This window comes from Melospiza melodia, chromosome 24 (assembly GCF_035770615.1).
Source record: "Melospiza melodia melodia isolate bMelMel2 chromosome 24, bMelMel2.pri, whole genome shotgun sequence".
NCBI classification, from domain to species: domain Eukaryota; kingdom Metazoa; phylum Chordata; class Aves; order Passeriformes; family Passerellidae; genus Melospiza; species Melospiza melodia.
In genome coordinates, this window is record NC_086217.1 from 5192523 (window position 1) to 5211154 (window position 18632).

Sequence of the window (18632 nt, forward strand, 5' to 3'; positions counted from 1 at the left end):
GCTGAAATGTGCCGGGAGCCCGAGGAAAAGTCTGAGTGTGAGGAATATGGGCCAAAGCACACAGGGCGCCCAGGACTGAGACGTTCAGGCTGAGATTTCTGGAAGAAATACATATTTAATTTTCCACAGAGCCTACCTATCCTATGCTTTTGGCTGAAGCTATTAATTTCTTATTTCATGCCAATTAAGCTTTCCAAGGAAAAGCTACAATTCTCTAAACAATAAAAGCAGGTTTGTTTCCCCTGGAGTTAATGCAGTTGTAAAAATTTATACTAAAAACAAACTCTGAAGTCAAAACCAAAAGCACCCCAAACATTTTTGACCCTCTGAGTCCAGGAAATCTGCATTTCAGCTGCCCACATGAGTAACAGTGAAGATCTCAAGTGATCTCATGAATGACAAGTGACTCCATTTACTAGGATTTGAAAAATTCACAAGTGAGACCTACCCCATCACACCAGAATCTGTGCAAAATCATTGAAGTGAGGTGGAATTTCCAACGTTTCCCAGTCCTTGGAGTATCAGAGAATGGTAAATTTCCTCTCTTTAAGGGCAGCCTGTGCTGTTCCAGCCTCCTCCTCCTTCTCCTCCATTTGGGTTTCAGTACAGCAGCTTTGGCCATCTGGCTTCATTAGAGCATCATCCCTGGCTTCTTTGTGATGGACCAAAAATAGTAAAAGCAGTTTCCCTTTTGGCATTTAGCAAGCCAACTGGTGCATTGATTAAGATTTAGTTTAGCTAATTAAGGAAGAGAACATCTTTGTAAGCTGCTTGATTTGTTTTCTGCTGCCTAAAACTTCTTCCTTGCTTTGAAACCTGTGTCTGGAAAGATCTGCTGTAGGGCCAACCTGCACCAGAGCAAACCCTGAGGCAAGCACCAAATGCTGCCACGCTCCTGCACTGCAGCAAGGAAGGAGCTTTAATTTACGCCATCCCTGATTAATGGATTGATGGAGCTGAAACTTAATTACCCCTTTGAGAAAACAACCAGAACCAGCAGGATTTTGGGCACTCATGCAGACCAAACTGAAGCTGTTCTTTATGGTTGTCTTGCTCAGGAAGGTTGGGCATGTTCTGTGCCCAGCTGGGCTCCATCCCACCCATGGAGCTCCCACCCTCAGGCTCCCTGCCCAGGCTAAAGGAACAAACGATTGCAGTGCATGGAGCAGCTGTGATCAGCCAGCAGAGGCCTAAAAGGCTCTTTTTCCACTCTGCAGGAACACCAAAATATTAAAATCCTTGACCAAAAAGAGAAACCTACAGGCTCCCAAGCCTAGGTTTGCAGTGATTGAGGATGGTCTTGCATAGCTTACGAATCACAAATATCTGCCTTAAACGTTTCCTTGGAGGAAAAGAATCTTCTCAAAGGTGATGAGAAGCAAAAGATTAACTTATATCCCAACACCTGAAGAACAAAACATCCTTCTCAGGAGCAGGAGGTGGTGATTGCACCCTTCCCACATGAAGAATTCACAGAATTCACAGAATGACCAGGTTGGAAGATATTGAATTTGCAGGGAGCCCTCGATGAGGGGAGAGAATGATGCATCTGACTCCATCTTATCTGAAGGCTAATTAATTCCTTTATTATACCATATTATTCTATACTAAATTACATTATACACTATATTACATTATATGTAAACTCAATCTGCCAAGCACTCAACTCTGCACACCCTGCACAGAGTCTAATGGCTGTCAGCCCACAGTCCCAACACACACACAAACATTGGCCTTGATAGGCCAAGGAAACAAAACACCATCACTTTGGATAAACAATCTCCATTTTGCATCCTACTTTTGCACAAACACAGGCACAGCAAATGAGATAAAAATATTCTTGGGAAGAATTGAGCCTTGCTTTTCTCTGTGAAGAGAAATGTGGGGCTACACACTTGGCCCTGACAGGCCAAGGAAACAAAACATCATCACTTTGGGTAAACAGTCTCCATTTGCACTAACATAGGCACAGGAAATTATAAGAATTGTTTTTCCTTTCTCTGAGGTTCAGAGAATGTAAAACCTAGAAATATTCTTGGGAAAAATTGTGCCTCGCTTTTCTCTATGAAGAGAAATGTGGTGACAGGAAGAGACCTTCAAGATCATTGATCACCCAGCCCCAACCCCTCACCCAAACCCTGGTCCCCAGTGCCACATCCAGGCTTTGTTAAACACACCCAGGGATGGGGACTGCACCACCTCCCCGGGCAGCCATTCCAGAACTTTATCACCCTTTCTGTGAAAAACTTTTTCTAATATTTAACCTACATTTCCCTTGGCACAGTTTGAGACTGTGTGCTCTGAAATCCCTCCCCACAGCATGGCGGGGAGCAATGGAGATGTGCTGAAGACACTTGGCTGAAACTGAAGGAATTTTGGGGAAAATGGCTCCAACGCAGCCTTTCAGGTGAACCCAGGCCAGTCCATCAACTTTTCTGTGTTTGGGATTCTCATCACTAACCTGCCTTTTCTCTCCCCCAGTTTTGTCCCTCTATTCAGGACACAAATTCCCCAGCACACTGAGTACTTCTTGCAAACCCTGTGCAGAAGATGCTCAGAACAGTGGGGGCCACAAATGTGAGCAGTGACTTCAAAAGCAGCGTGGCACAAACAACACATTTCAGCTGCTAATGGTGAAAGCAAAGGTATTTTCTAGAGAGAGGCTTTAATCCTGTACAAAGCTGCCCACAACACCCACCATCCCTGTTCCTGAGCATGGAAGGGACAGAACATTGTCTCTGCAGCAGAACAAACTGTTGGATAAAGGGTTTTTTTTATTTAGGAAGGGGTAATTGAGAGGTGTTTTAAAAACTTTTATTATTTTTTTAGTTTATGTGAAGGGTGAGACAATATATATGTTATAATTTACATTATTACAATTAGAAGTTAACTATTTTTAAATTATATATAATACATTATAAGTGGTTTTTTGTTTGTTAGTTTTTGTTATACTATGTTGGAAATGCTTGAAAGCTGATTATTTAATATTAATTTTGTGGGTTTTACTATAATTTATTTGTTATAGTTTTTTTTTTAAAGTATTTTGTTTTATTTTTAAGGTTATTTTTTGAAACTTGTTTTTAGTTTTATTTTTCTTTTAATAGTGTTTGTTTTATTTTATGGTATTTTTAAGTTAGTATTTTTTATCTTAAGGTTTGGATATAAATGTATATTATGTAAGTTTTTTCTTAGGTTTTAAGAATTTTGTACAAATTCATTTCCCACACAGACCTTATCCTGTGTTTTTTACCTTCTCTGTGAGACGGCTCTGCCCTTCCTGAGCCAGGTTATGCAGCTGCCTCCAGAGTCATTGCAGCAAATTTCCTTATTTCCCCCCCCCCCCCCTTTTTTTTTTCCATTGAGTAATAAAGCAGCTTTTCTGCCCTGCTGTGAAAGGCATGGATATCTCTGGATATGCACTTATGGAAGAGCTGCACTGGCATATTTAGAGCTTCTCCACTGGTCAGGTAAATTCATCAGTGACATGTAAAAATGCTGCCCAAAGGGATCAGTTTGCAGGAAAGGCAAAAGTCAGGGAAGCAAGCTGCTCAGATGAACCAGGATTAGTTAAATGCAGTTTTTTCTCCTCAGAGAAGCTGCTGAATTTGCAGCTTTGGGAGCTTGAGTTAGGCACAGCACATCCCAGAGCTGCACTGACACCCATTGCAACAGCCCATCCACCTGAAAATGGCTTTGTAGGATTAAAAACTGCAGAAATTGTCTGTTCTGGGGCTATTCCACATGAGCCTTGGAGCTCCTGGGTGTGCGGTGCTGAAACTCAGCAAATGGCAAAATATCTGGGAACCTCAGAGCAACCAAATCTCCCCACAGAGCTGAGACACAAGTTGGTGTGCACAGAGGAGAAGAGTTTTGGGGTAAGAGTCTGCCAGAGCAGGATGGAGAAGGGCTGTGGATGTCCCCTGGGGGTTGAAAAATTCCTCTGCTGAACTGGGAATGTTGGTAAAATGGGAGCCCTGCTGAAATGGGAACACTGATGAAATGGGAATGTTGCTGAACTGGGAATGTTGATAAAATAGGAGCCCCACACTGATGAAATGGGAGTGCTGCTGAAATGGGAATGTTGCTGAAATGGGAATGTTGATAAAATAGGAGCCCTACACTGATGAAATGGGAGTGCTGCTGAAATGGGAATGTTGCTGAAATGGGAGCCCTGCTCAGCCCCTGCTGCTCCCGACAGTGCTGAGTTATCCTTGGCACGTCTCCCCCGAGTTGCAGTGGTGTTTATAAGAGTTCTCTTTTAAATGGAAGAAAAATAGACCCCAGCTGAATGAAGTGGCAGACATTTGCTCAGAGTGAAGTTCGGCAGGGGATGCAGAACAGGGTTGTTCTGGCACCCTCCAAGGCAGCTCCACTCCTGTGGAGGTTTCTCTGTCTCCGTTCCATTTATTTCTGGACGTTTTGAGAATGTGTAGCTCTCATTCAGGGCCGGGCATGGCACAGGGGGAAAGGGCTCTCAGTGCCCACTGAGGGGGATCCAAAAACTCTCTGTGGACAGCGCAGTAATCACGTGGCAGAGCAGATGCAGAGCTGTGGGCATATGAATGTGGTCGTGTCAGCATGGATGTGTTTGGAAGAGCAGCTGGATGGTCCTTTTGTGCTTGAGAGAGGCAGAGGAGTGGAGTGATCGTGGCTGTGCATGTGAGCAAAAGCACCATATTCCTGCCAACCCACTGTGGTAACATTCCTGATGGATCAGCCACAAACTAATCTGTGAAAAAGAAAAAACAAAACTACATCTCAAACATAAAATTAAATAAAATAATATTAAAATTATAATTATAATAAATATCTAAAATTAAAAATTACTATTAGATTTTCACCTTTTAGTTAATATAATAATTTTATTATACATAAAAATTATATATAAAATGTAATTTTAATAATAATTTAAAAATATATATTTCACAAAAACTAAAAATAAAATGTCATCATTTTACATAAAAACCATTTAAAGAAAATAATACAAAATTTCCAACCGCTAAAAAAATGAAGCGCATCTCTATAAAAAGCACAAAAACAAAAAACCCCACAAACTTTCTCTTTTCCTTCCAACTTTAAAAATAAAATATTTATATATATAAAATATAAATAAAATAACAAAACCAAGAGATAACAGAGCTGTCTTTCAGTCCTGGAAAGAGTAAATGTATTCTTTGGGTCACTGGAGACATTCAAAACCCACCAGCCCTGACTTTCACTCACAGAATTTTCCAAGACTTTCCCAGAGATCTGTATCACATCTGCTTAGCATCACCTGCACACCTCTGTGCCAAACCAGCTCAGCCAAGCCAGGGAACAAGAAAGCCTGGTAATAACAGCACCTAAAATCCCCACAGGTGTCACAGACATATTTTATGAAAAATCCTTTTGTTGGGATTTTCTTCCTGAGAAGCCAAAGGCCTCATAAACAAAATGTAGACAATGATTATCTGCTGCTGTGGAATGCAACAGGTGCACCTGTGATTGGTCTCGTGCTTGTTTTTAATTAATGGCCAATCACAATCTGGCTGTCTTGGACTTTCTGGTCAGTCACAAGATTTATATTATCATTCCATTCCTCTCCTTTGCTTGCCTTCTGATAAAATTCCTTTCTTCTTTCTTTAGTATAGTTTAAATACACAATTTTCTTTTAATCTAATATATATCGTAAAATAATAAATCAGCCTTCTGAAACATGGAGTCAAGATTCTCATCTCTTCCCTTGTCCTGGGAGCCCTGTGAACCCCACCACACTCAGGGGCAGATCCAGCGTGGCCCAGAAGCTCTCCAGAGCCAGAGAGCCCATCCCAGCTTCAGGCAGGTGCCCTCAGTGTCCATCCCCTCCTACAGCCCCCACATCTCCCCATCCCAGCGGATTTCCCTCTCAGCAGGGGCTGGACCTAATGGGAATCCCCACCCAGAGCTCCGGGCTAGATCTGCATCGCACCAACACATCTGAGCCTTCACTGGATTCTGATTTTGTGTGCCGCACAGAAGTCACAGAGGATGTGGCTGGTTGTGCAGAACAGCACTGCAGGAGCTCCCACTCCTGAACTCTGTGGCTGGAGGGGCCTGGGTGCTGTCAGTCACTGTGCAGAAAATCACTGTCATTGGCATGGCAAGGCATGTGGCTGTCCTGCAGAAAATTGTACCTTGCTGGCCCAAACCACAATCAAAGAGCTTCACATAACCCTGCAGTTGAGTGCTCTGAGGCCCCACAGCAAATCACTGTTATTTGAATTTCTGTGGATGTGGCACCAGCTCCAAGGCTGCTGCAGACGGGCACGAGCGCCCTGCTGACCTCTGCTGCTCCCCTGGCACTGAGCTCTGCTGCCTCCAGCCCTGCCCCTGCCAGGGGGCTCAGAGACATCGGCACAGAGCCCAAGACCCCTGTGCCTTTGATTTTGACTCATGGAAAAAAATTACCACCTTTATATGAAGAATTACAAGTCAAGAGAGTTTAATGTATTTTTCACAGGATGAAAAATACATTTTTGAAGTTTTCAGAATGGGAGCTCAGGGTCTCAAGATGGAGGAATTTGGTCGTGCTCTATCCTTTTTCCTTCTTCTTCTTCTTGGCCCCCATGTTCTGGGTGATACTGGCAATTTTGGACTGGTTTAAGGTAGAAACTCACTGTCTAGCATAGGTGATAGGTATTGGGAAGTAATTGTAAATATTGTACACGTCGTTTTTAGTATAAAAAGATAACGCTGCCCTGAGGGCAGGCACAGTGCCTCTGTCTGATCTGCTGAACAGACCTGGGCAGGCCAGAGAAAGAATTTTATAGATAAGAAATAATAAATAACCTTGAGAGCGAGACCAGAAGAGCTCTGACTCCTTCTTCAACTGGAGGCTGGGAAAAGTGACTTTCCCAGCCAGAGGCCAGGCTGGGAAAAGAGACTTTCTAACACATCTGGGGGTCACTCTGAGCAGCAGAGATTCTGTGACCACTGCAACTGGGGTGAAATTACTGCTGCCCATTCTGGCACACACTCCAGCAGGGAAAGCAGGACACAGCACACAGCAGGGAGCAAATCTTCCTTTTTCCTTTTTCCTTTTTCTTGTCCACTGTCCTGACCACTGGTGTTTTCTGTTAGCATCCCTGTGGCATTCAGTACATGAGAAATTAAAGAAGTTGCTACAAGGAGAAGCAGCAGGTGTGCACAGGGCTGGGAAAGCTTTCAAATAAGCATTTTAAAATCAATTATTAGATAACAATATGGTATCTGAAGCTACTTAGATAATGGCACATTAATAGCAGGAATGACGGAGTCTTTACTGCTCACACAGGCACAACAGAAATACTTCCTTTATCTCATAGCCATGATGGCTGTAAAGCACATTTCTCTGAGGATTTTGACTCTCCCTCAAGCCACGTTGAAAATGCAGAGATCTGTTTGCCCTGTTATACACTCAGTTCCTCCCTCTTCCTCAGTTTGAGCAAAAATTCTGGGTATATCCCCACAAATGTGTTTCTTTATTTGCCGTCCCAAACACATCCACTCACCTGCCTAATTCCCAGCCCTTTGCTCCTCTCATCAAACCCAGGTATTTATCTGCATAAGTTTGCCTCAAAGAAAGAACTGCCTCATGCTCAAGATATTGACGCCTTGAGAAGGCTGAGGTAGAACAGAAACTAGAGAGAGTTAAAGAATAAAGCAGGGATTTGTTAATAGGATCTCCTCCATGGATCCACCTTGGGCAGCACAAGAGCCCAGCCAGGGCTGCACCCAACATGAACCAAAATGGTCCCAAAAAGCACGAGTGGGCACAGGGTCTCTCCCTTTGTTCAGTTCTGCTCCATTTGCATCTTGCAGTTCATTGTCCAATTACAGCACAGAATCTCAAAAACAGAAAAGCCAAAACCTGAGGCATCAATGTGGAAGCACATCCCAGGTCTGAGAAGTCAACCTCTCATTTTACAAACTGCAAGACTTCAGCGCTGTCCATAGGAAAAAGAAGGGAATTGGTTCCCACTTCCTTGGGCAGCTGTGTTGACATGAAGAGTGACCTTAAAAATGATCACCAGTGAAATTCCTATCATCACTTTGAGGAAAGGCTTCCTGCAGAGCTGGGGCTATGACAGCAGGCTCAGATACCCACCAAACACTGGACTAGACACAGGAGGAATGAAATCCTCCCTGCTGCCAGCAGGACTGGCTGGCCAGGACCCTGGGGTGAGGAAAGCATCCAGGTCCTGCCCTTTATGAGGCCTGAGGAGCAAATGACCATTTCCAGGCATGGTGTCAAGAGATGGACAGCAAACACTTTGGCTCTTGATGCTACTACAGCAATGACAAGAAATGAAGTAGACAGATGTTGAGAAATCAAGCCCATACACATCAGGCTGGAAAGGAATCTGTATCCTTCCCTAGAGGGATGGATGTTATCATCACTGATTTATTAGCTAGGAGTCATCCTGCAATGCCACATTTCACAGAAATATTACCTTGGCATCCAATATGGGGCCTTTTCAGAAGGGCTTGGTAGTGTAATCTTTCTCACAAGTGGACACTTTTCCACCTTATGAAGTCACCAGATTTTTAATTTCTCTCTCTGTCCAAGAGCGAGCAGAGACTGAAATCCCTGTGTGGAGGAGGGCTTGGCCCAGCACTGAGACTGGGAGAAATCCACACTCACACAGTGCCTGCTCTGGAGAGGGCTCATGGTTTCATCTCCCACAGGCACTGAAATTTATTCCATGCTTTTTTTTTTCTTTCTTTTTTTCATCTTTTTCCTCTAAGTAATCCTAAGCCTCTGATGGGACTCTGCATTTTGTTTATTCCAATCAGCAGCAGCTCTAGTGGCTTTTGGACTGCAAAAAGCAGAGTGAAAAAGCAGAGAGTGGTGGGAGAGAGAACACACGGACATCTCAGTGCCAGCACTGATGTCATGCTGAATGGACATTTGAAAGAATTTAATGTCTCAGGATCATTTGCTCCCAGAAGCAGCAGCTATCCAAACACTCCAGCCTGATTTGCATCCAGGAATTCTGATCTCTACGTGCCCAACAAGGAGAACAAACTCTGGTCTGTGTCTCACGTTGCAGGGTCAGGATGATTAAAGCTCCCATGGCTTCTGGTGTCCAGCTGTTTTATGGCAATTTGAAAATCATCTTTCCTGGCCAAAAAATGGAAAATCCTATGGCCAAAACCAAAACCATAACCATGAATGAGAGTGTACTGGATATCCATACATAATATCCATATTCTGTGGCTGCCCCAGCCAAACCTAGACATTTGGTCATTCCAAAGTCATTCCCTCCATGTATGTGAAGGACTTGGAAAGTACACACACCATCTCCCAAGCTACAGCACATAAACACATCTATATTCTTTTATCCAGTATTTATTTACTAATATTTATTTATTACCCAGCTATTTATTTATTAAAGATCAGCTTTTCCTCTGCTGGTTCCACTTGAAATGGATCAAACCGTTTCATAGGAATGAGAAACTCTGGAGGTAATCCAAACATAAAGAGAAATCAGCAGCTATGTTTCTCACTATAATCTTAGCTGCCTGGCTGTGGGATTTACTTCCCTTGGATAAATAAAATGAATTGTACTTTATGCTGAAGCACTAAAGCCACAGGTACACTTTTCCCTCTCATGGCCTCCTCTAAATCAGTCATTCTGCACTATGGAACAGAAGCCAAAAACTCATTAAACTCCCAGCATAATGCATTTGCCCCACATCACTTTTTGCCCCTCAGATAATGAGCCTGAGGAAGAAGAAAAGGGCAAATATGGGAACAGTCTGCAGGCACCACTGTGGATACAGCAATCACCTTCATGCTCTGGGCAACTGATGTATTAGCAGTGTATTACAAGTGACAGGTTCCAAGGATTCAGGCAATGGAGATGATCCTCATTTGCCACAATAAAACAGACCATGAAAGTGCCTGTCATGATGCCATTAACTAGTTCCTGAGCCCAATTGTGCATCCTGTGACATGGCTTCTTTACATCTCCCTTGATGCCCACAAAACTAATCAGCAAGTGCAAGGTGCCCAGAGCCACGTCTCAGAGTGAAGCAAAGGCAATAATTTCTTGTATTTTTCTTCTTTGCCTCTCATGATTTAAAAAGAACCCATTATCATTTACTGGGTTCATTTCCAGCAGGTATTTCTGCAGAGAATTCTCTGATTTTTCCCACTCAGTTTGGATTGGACACCAGAGTCAGATGAGATTTCAACAGACTCACAGACCTGGATTTCTGATGAAAATTTTCACACTTGCAAATTGATACATTTGCTTTCTGCAAATCACTCACAGTGACTTTTTCCAAAGGCATTCCTGACAGCAAATGCATTAGCTCAGGTATTTGAGGACTTCACCACAAACAAGGGTACAAAAACCAGCAGAAGCAAATGCAACATTTAATTTGACAAATATTTACCCAAAAAAACCAGCACCCAGCCCTTATGGCAACCATCCCACAGAAATTACACTGCCTGTCCAATTTAGAAACCCTGAATGAAAGGAAATCATCACTATTCTTTGGGGGAAGCTAAATTTACCTTGAGTAAAACCTAGCTTATGCAACCAGCCACCAAAAGCCTTGCCAAACTCCCAGGCAGGCCTTAAGGACAAATTTTGCCAGCTGTAGGCTACGGAAGTCTGTGTTTAATAAATGTTGACCCATCATTAAGTCCCTGGCAGCAGCCTGAAGGGAGAGCATGGCAGGTTTTGAAAGGCACCAGGCTGAGGGAGCTCACAGATTTATTCATCACAGATGACAGCGAGAAACCTCTCAAAGGGAAGTCTGAGAAAATTGGTTTATGTAATTACAGAGATTTATGTCTGTTACAGTTCCAGAAGTTTCGCTGCATCCTGGGGATCTCGGCACACAGGAGTCAAAAAAAGAGAAATGGATGGAGATTATCTTTGGATGGAGATTGTCTTTGGATGGAGGTTGTAAGATCAACACCCACGGGGTAAATAAAGTGTTGGGTCAGGATGGAACACAATCCCTCCCTTGGAGGAGACAGAAGCCACATTTTGATTTATTTGCATGGGGCAGAGAGAAGCAGCTCATTATCAAAGGCACTGGGTGTGCCAGTGATGCCTTGTGAAGGCTGGCCTAGGACAGAGACTAGATGGAGCTATAGAATAAAGCAGGGATTTATGAAAAGGATCTCCTCCATGGATCCACCTTGGGCAGCACAAGAGCCCAGCCAGGGCTGCACCCAAGATGAATCAAAATGGTCCCAAAATGGATGCAGGGTCTCTCCCTTTGCTCAGTTCTGCTCCATTTGCATCTTGCAGTTCATTGTCCCATTCCAGCTTTAGCCCATGCAGTCCCATCCTTGTTTTTCTCTCTCCAGCCCACGGTGTTTGTGCTCTTGGGGCTGAGATTTGGATCATTTGTCCTTGGTGCCCAGCTGGAGCAGGAATTGTTTTGTCTCCCAGCTCTGTGCACAGAGCTCACCATCCCCTCATGTGAAGCTCAGACCCACACACTGAAGCAGCACAGAATCTGAAAAATATAAAAACTAAAACCTGAGGCGTTACCAGGACTCCTCACTGGCAGTGCACACTTGTGTGGTCAGCCTGTGATGATTTTCAGGGCTGGAATGTGCTAAAGTCAGAGTGTTGAGGTCTCATTTAGGGGTAGGGTGTCTAGAGTAAACACCTACAGCTCTAAACCACAAGAGTCTTTGCCTCAGCCCCGAATTTCCCCAGTGTTGTATAACAGTGAATTCATCACTTAAATAGCACCCTGGCTGAGATTTCAATGAACCAAGTATATGAAAAATAAATGTCCAAGCCCATCTATGTTTTTCAGTGTACATACATGGCAGAAATAATGACTCCACAGAGATGGAAATCAAGGACTTGTAAAACCAGACTTGTCACTGCCCTATCAAGCTTACAACAGGACATCGTGCCACCAGCTCCAACAGTTTTCTATGAAGTCTCAATATGTAAAGTGATTTTTTTTAAACACTGTTATTCCTGAACTCTCTGAATTGTTGGAAAACATGGCCTTACTTTAAAAAAATACATACAGTTTAGTTTCTAGCCCCTCAGATTAGCTCACAGGTGTGACAAAGGAGAGCAAGTGAAACACAGGTCTATTTTTTTCACACTGTCCTGTGCTAAGTCAGTCTCAGCTGGAATTCTGGCTCAGCTCAAGGCTGATGCTCCTGCTGCCCAGCACCCATGGATTCACTGCCCTGACTTGGCACAAATATCCTGGGAAAATCTTGTGCCAAAGACAAGAGCAGGATAAAGATAGTGAAGAAGAACAAACTAAAAAGGCTTTTTGGTGTCTTCCTGATGCAACATTTCCTCAGACAGAATTTCTGGTGACAGGACCACCATAAAGGACCCAAACTAAAACCTTGTGATGGGAGGCTCACAGACTGCAAGGAATTTGGAAAGTTGGCTTTTGGCTGCACTTATATGTTGATGTCAACATATTGGTAGAAAGCTTTGAATGAAAAACTTTGAATTTAGAGCCTGAACTCCTGGCCAGGGCAGCAGCCCCTTCCCAGGACAGGAAGGTTCACTCTGGCCACAGACCCTGCTCACTGAGGCAGAGGACAGGAAAGGCTTCACAGTGCTGAGGTTTTCTCTGACTGGAAACGTTCCTCCTGTTATTCTGAACAGTCTGTCCACACTTCACAGCATAAACTGCTTTAGAAATTACAGCCGGGAATGTAAACTCAGGCAGGGCTGGCTGCGTGCCCTGGCTGCTCCTCCAGCCCTCTCTGCCAAGGGGTATCTGGTGTCAGCAAGAGGGACAGAAGCATAGAAAAGCAAACACCTGGCTCCAGCAGCCATCCACCCTACTAACCAGCTCTGTTTGCTTTGTGCCACAAGAGAGGGGAGAATAGAAGCCACATTTTGGACTGTAGACAGCCAAAACCAGCACAAGGACGAAACACGTCCTCCAGCAACTACACTCCCCTCAGGTTTCCATCCACATCTGGGTTTTCCCCAAAACCTAAGAACTGAGCCTCTTGAAATGGCTCCTTGATCTGCCAGCATTGGTATAGAGAGCTGTCCTGGATTGCCAAGCAAATTGTGTTCTATTTGCCATCTGTATGGCAGCTGTCTTCTGCTCATTGGGCAGTTTTCCTTGTCTCTTCCACACCCAATCCTCTCTCAGGGGAGACATCGGCTGATAACAGCTATTGAATGTCACTGCATGGCTGATAAGAACTACAGCATCCCACTGGGAGATGTGAGCCCAGAGGGAGGAGCCAAGCATTCCTGCCTGGATAGAATCTGGAGATTCTGGAACACCAGCACAGCTTCTCCACTGCATTCCCCAGAGGAACAGCAGCTGCCTCTTCTTCCACTGGATCTTCAGAGGAAGAATTCATCCTTCTCTACAGGATCCCTGCTCCAGCAGAACCACCCCTGACACTGCAGGAGGGCTGAGCCACAATTCCAATGGGACTGCTGCCAGCACCCTGACCCACAGGGTGTCAGGCTGGGTTCTGACTCTGTCAGTGTTGGTTTGGTTTACTGCATTGTTTACTTTATCTTTTTATTTTCTTCCCTAATAAAGAACTGTTATTCCTGCTCCCATATTTTTTGCCTGAGAGCCCCTTAATTTAAAATTTATATCAATTTGGAAGGAGGGGGTTTACATTTTCCATTTCAGGGGAGGCTCCTGCCTTCCTTAGCAGACTCCTGTCTTTCCAAACCAAAACAAGAGCAAGCAAGGAGTTTTTTGGGTGAGAACTGCTCACAAGTGCCACTCTGAATGGTCTGGGGGAGGCTCCCCAGCAGCTGAGGGCAGGCAGTGCATGGACCATGAGTGTGCCTGCCCCAGCCCCAGCAGCAGGAACCAGCAGCATACGTGTCCCTCCATCCCAAACACAGCCAGGGCTTGGGAATGCAGCCAAGGAGAGCAGTCTGGTCCAAGGTCCAGATGTTGCCAGATAAGATAAACAGCTCTGCAGTGCAGCAATCAGACTTTTCCTCCCCTCTATTAACTCCTAACTTATCAAGAGGGCTAAAGTTCACACACGTTAATGAGGTTCAGACAGAGTGATCCACCCCATATTAAAGCAAAAACCCCCAAAGCACAGCCCACCTAAATCATCCTAAAGGGTTGCATTCCTCAGGCCCTGTGATCGCTCCCATTTTATCAACATAGCAGCCAGAAAAGGGTTTCTGGCCCCAGATGATGTGCAATAATTACGTCTTAACAGCAGGACTTGAAGCACGCATCTTCCCCATTACTCCTGTGTTTTTCATGTTAAACTCTCTAGCACCATATTTTAGAACAAAGAGGGTTTACAGGGCAAAAGCCAAATAAGTTAAGAAGGTCTCATCACATGAAATTGCATCTTAGTCACCAAAGAGAACAGATGAGAAGCTGGGTGAAGGCAGAAGGCAGAGTGATGAAGCTAATGCTGGAACTCTTTATCTCACAGAAAAATGGCTGGGTAGCTGCTCATTTATGTGCAGCAATTAAAGACTAATTTACACAGTGCCACTTAGTGACAAGTATAATTATGTCCTACTCAGGGTACATATCAGATAATAATTGCCTCCAGCTGAGCTGGAGGTTGTAACCCACTAAAAGGGACTTTAATGATGTGACCAAAGATGGATTTCAGCTGGAAAGTTTATGACTGACCAGAAGAGCACAGGAGCTGCTCACAGCTTTTTTAGGAAAACTGCAATAGAAGCTTAGATAAATCTCCTCTGTCTAAATTGCACTGATCTATGTGTAGATATATAACAAAGATAAGAAGGTATAAAACAAAATAGATTTCTAGGGCAGATAGTACAGGAATTTGTTCAATTCACGGGGCTGTGGTGCCAAAAGCTTTTTTTAAAAGTATTCTGCAGTGCCTTATCTGGCTCCAAAACATCAACTACCACTCCCAGGATGCTGTTAAAATTAACTTTTAATATGCCTCATTGAAATAAAACCCCAAAGCACACAGATAAGCCTGTCTTGTAACACTTGAATAAAATATGAAGTCTCATCTTAAATTGTGGACAGACTGGAGCTCTTCCACGGAGCAGAAGTGCTCAGCTGCACACTGTGGAAGAGATATTCTGAATGTGTCCCCAAACCTCCTTGAGGAGAAGGAGGAATTACAAAACATGATGTTGCTTTTGAGCAAGTACTCAGGATTTTTCTCCCCAGACTCCATTGGTATTCCCAGCCCCTAGGTGAGGATTGCAAAGGGAGGAGGGTGTGGGAGCAGAAATGGGATCAGAGCAGCATCAGTAAAAGCCAAGTTGGTTTCAGAAGGCTTTGGGAAGCTGTGGCTCCACACCAAGAATCCAGCCATGCTTGTCATAACCATATTGATTAATTCCCACCATTTGGGGTGCACTTCAGTTGGCAGCTGTGTTGCACTGAGCAGCAAGGAGCAGGAAAATAAAGCAGGACAACAGCACAGGTCATAAAAACTGAGCTCAGTAATAATTTGTGCTGTAAAAGAAGCAACCTTAGGGCTTCTCAGAGATTTTATCAGCCTGTTCTGGGGAACAGCATCAGTAGTAGAGGTAGTTTTGATTAACTGCCATAACATGACTCAAATGTGCAGGAGTAGAAATGCATCAGAGTGGGATGTCAGGTCAATGGAACAATCAAAGTCACTGTAAATGAAAGCTCAAGGCATTTTCTCACACCTATTTGTCTTTCTCCTCCTCTGACAGGACGAGAGATGCGAGCCAAATTTTATCTCTGCTGCTAGCTCTGGTTTCTGACTGGAAAGGGATTCTCAAATTCATTAAACAGGTGAGGTGGCTCAGGAGTTCACCCTGAGCAGTTCCACCACTCCCACTCTCAGCATGACCACCCCACAGAGGACAAACAGAACAACCTGGGGCTGTAAATCCTCATGTCCCTGAGCAGGGTCCCTGTCCTGGGCACCCTGGGACTCCCCCATTCCTCACCCTGCTGGGTGACAGCTCCTCTGCTCTTCAAACAGGGCCTGGCTAAGCCAGAGCAGTCAGAACCTGGATATTAGGGGAAAAAAGTGTTTTACAGAAAGGGTGATAAAGTTCTGGATGGTGGAGTCCCCATCCCTGGGTGTGTTTAACAAAGCCTGGATGTGGCACTGGGTGCCAGGGTTTAGTTGAGGTGTTGGGGCTGGGTTGGACTCAGTCTTGAAGGTCCCTTCCAACCCAGTGATTCTGTGAATTCCGTGAATTCTGTGATCCTCTGGGCCTCCACAGCACCCAGATGCCAGAGCAGGCCTTGGGAAGCTCCCTCAGGGTGCAGTGGGTACCAAGAGCTGAGGTTTCACCTGGCACATAAACAACTCTTGTCCTTGGAAGCAAGGTCTGCTGAGGTTAGCCTGGGGTGAGGGATTCCTGTGTGATGATCACCATGATTTTGGGAGGAGGCCAATGACTGTAATCATTAGCCCAAAATTGGCTCAGCAAGGCTGGGTGTGATGTCCTGTGACCCTTTGTGCACTGTTCCCACTGTAAAAATAACCTCCTGTGGGATCATCCTTCCAGGCAGGAGCAGGGGTGACACACGCACAGCTCAGGCTCAGCTCAGCCCTGTCCCCAGGCTCAGCAGGGATGGACACCCCGTTCCTGCTGCTCACCATCCTTCCTGCCATCCCTGCTCCCCTCAGCCACTGCATTCTCTCAGCTTTTGGGGGATAACCAGGATTCCCAGCCCATCTCTGCTGGCCTCCCCTGACACAGCCCCAGCAGCCAAACCCTTCAGCACACACCATCTCAGATTTTAGGGCAATTCTTGCTGGATTAGGGAGTTAGCAGCACCCAAGATCCCAGCAGAGGCTCTGGGATGGATGTGTTTCCTCACACAGACATATCCAGATAAGGCACCTTATTAACTGTGTGGATAATGAACCAAAAGGTGATCTGGGTTGTCTCCACAGAGCTTTGGTAATTAATGCCTTGCACTTCCCAAGCTTCACAGAAAGCATTTATAATTAACCTCTTCTTCTTTCCTGCTGCATGGTGCAAAAAACAACTGTTACTCTATCAAAGGCTCAGGAATATCTATTAAGCCATCTCAGTCAAATCAGGGCAGAAGCAATTTAAAAGACAATTACAGGCAGGAGATGTGAAGTCCATTCTCAACTCCAGACACAGCACTGAAGAATAAAATGCCTCAGCTCCCAGGCTCTGTGCCAAGGATAAGCAGCACAAGAAAACCCCTCCAGCCCACAGCACAACTCAGAAGGCCTTGAATTGAAGAAGATGGAGCAAAACCACTAAAACCCCCAATTATCTAGGACTGATTGCTCTTATAATTGCTTGTTTCCAGGTTTACAGCAAAAGCATCAAGTTCTTCATGCTTTAATCTTGGTAACTAAAGCCTGAGCTTGTTCTCCTGTGAGCCTCATCTCACATTTAGGAATATCTAATGAGTCAAGGCAGAATTGCTGAGGTGCTGAGCACCATCTCAGGACAATGGGAAGCACGAGGATAATGGGAAGTGCAGCTCTGGGCACAGCAGCTGGGGCTGCAAAAACACCAGTGCCAGCCTGAGAAAGTTCTGACTGCCTGAAAAGCTCTGAGGGGGATGTGTGTGACCTGCAGGACGCACACAGATCCCTTCTCCTGGAGGGGATGTGGCAATGGAGCTACTCCCACATCCAGCTCTGACTCCTGGGTGATCACAGGAGGATATGGAAGAGCAGCAGGCAAGAATCAAACTGTGCCTCCAGATAAATCACAAGGTAAGCACATCATACAGCAGCAGGGTCAATACTGGCTGAAAGTCATGTGGAGAAGCAATGCACTCAATCAGTACCAGCACTGACATTTGAGGGCAAAAATCGCCAGCATGCTCAGCAAACCTCACACCTCCAGCTGCAGGGGATTGTATCTCAACCCTTCTTCCAATTGCACCAAAAAAAAAGGGATATTTTTAAGCAATTCTGCTTCTTCTAATTGATTCAAAATTGCATGTTCATTTTCAAAGCTGCCAGGCCAACACCCCACCACAAACAACGTAGTGTGATAATGCTCCAGGTGTTTCTGAGCTCTCTGCTGGCACTTGCTGATATTTGCATGGTCTTATGGAGTATAAAAAGGTCCAGCAGCTCCTTGAGTCACACATACTGTCTTCTTCCATGTCTTACAAAGGGGGGATGTTTTATTCAAAAGGAATTGGGGAGTTAAAGAAAATATTACTGTGGTGCTGCAGCTGTTAATCACACAGAAAGGAAAATAATCAGGAAAAGTGAGGCTGCCTTGCTGTCTCAGGATGAGCTTTGTCATCCTACACCACAGGTTTTCTTGGCTGTCTCTGACTTGATGTTCATTCCTCAGGGCCCTCCTCCCACTCTGAAATCAGGCCCTGCTTTGCATATTCCAATCTACCAGAGCGAGAAAAACAAATCCAAAAACACCAGGAGTGACAGCAAAAAGAACAATGAAACCAGCAGAAATATTTCCCCAAATGAAGCTGCAGCAGCTCCCAACAACACTGAGGATGTGCCCAGAGCCAGAGCACCTGGGAATAACCACATCCAGAGGTCTCTGCCTGTACTCCCAGAGCAAACCTTTGTTGTGGTTTCATCCCAAAGTTCTGCTCCTCACTCCAGGTACCCGGCCACATGTTCATCCAGATGCCAGATGGCAGCAGGAGCAGCCAGCACAGGATGGGAGGGGAAGAGCACTGAGTGGCAGAAGGGTTCAATATTTCATTATCACATC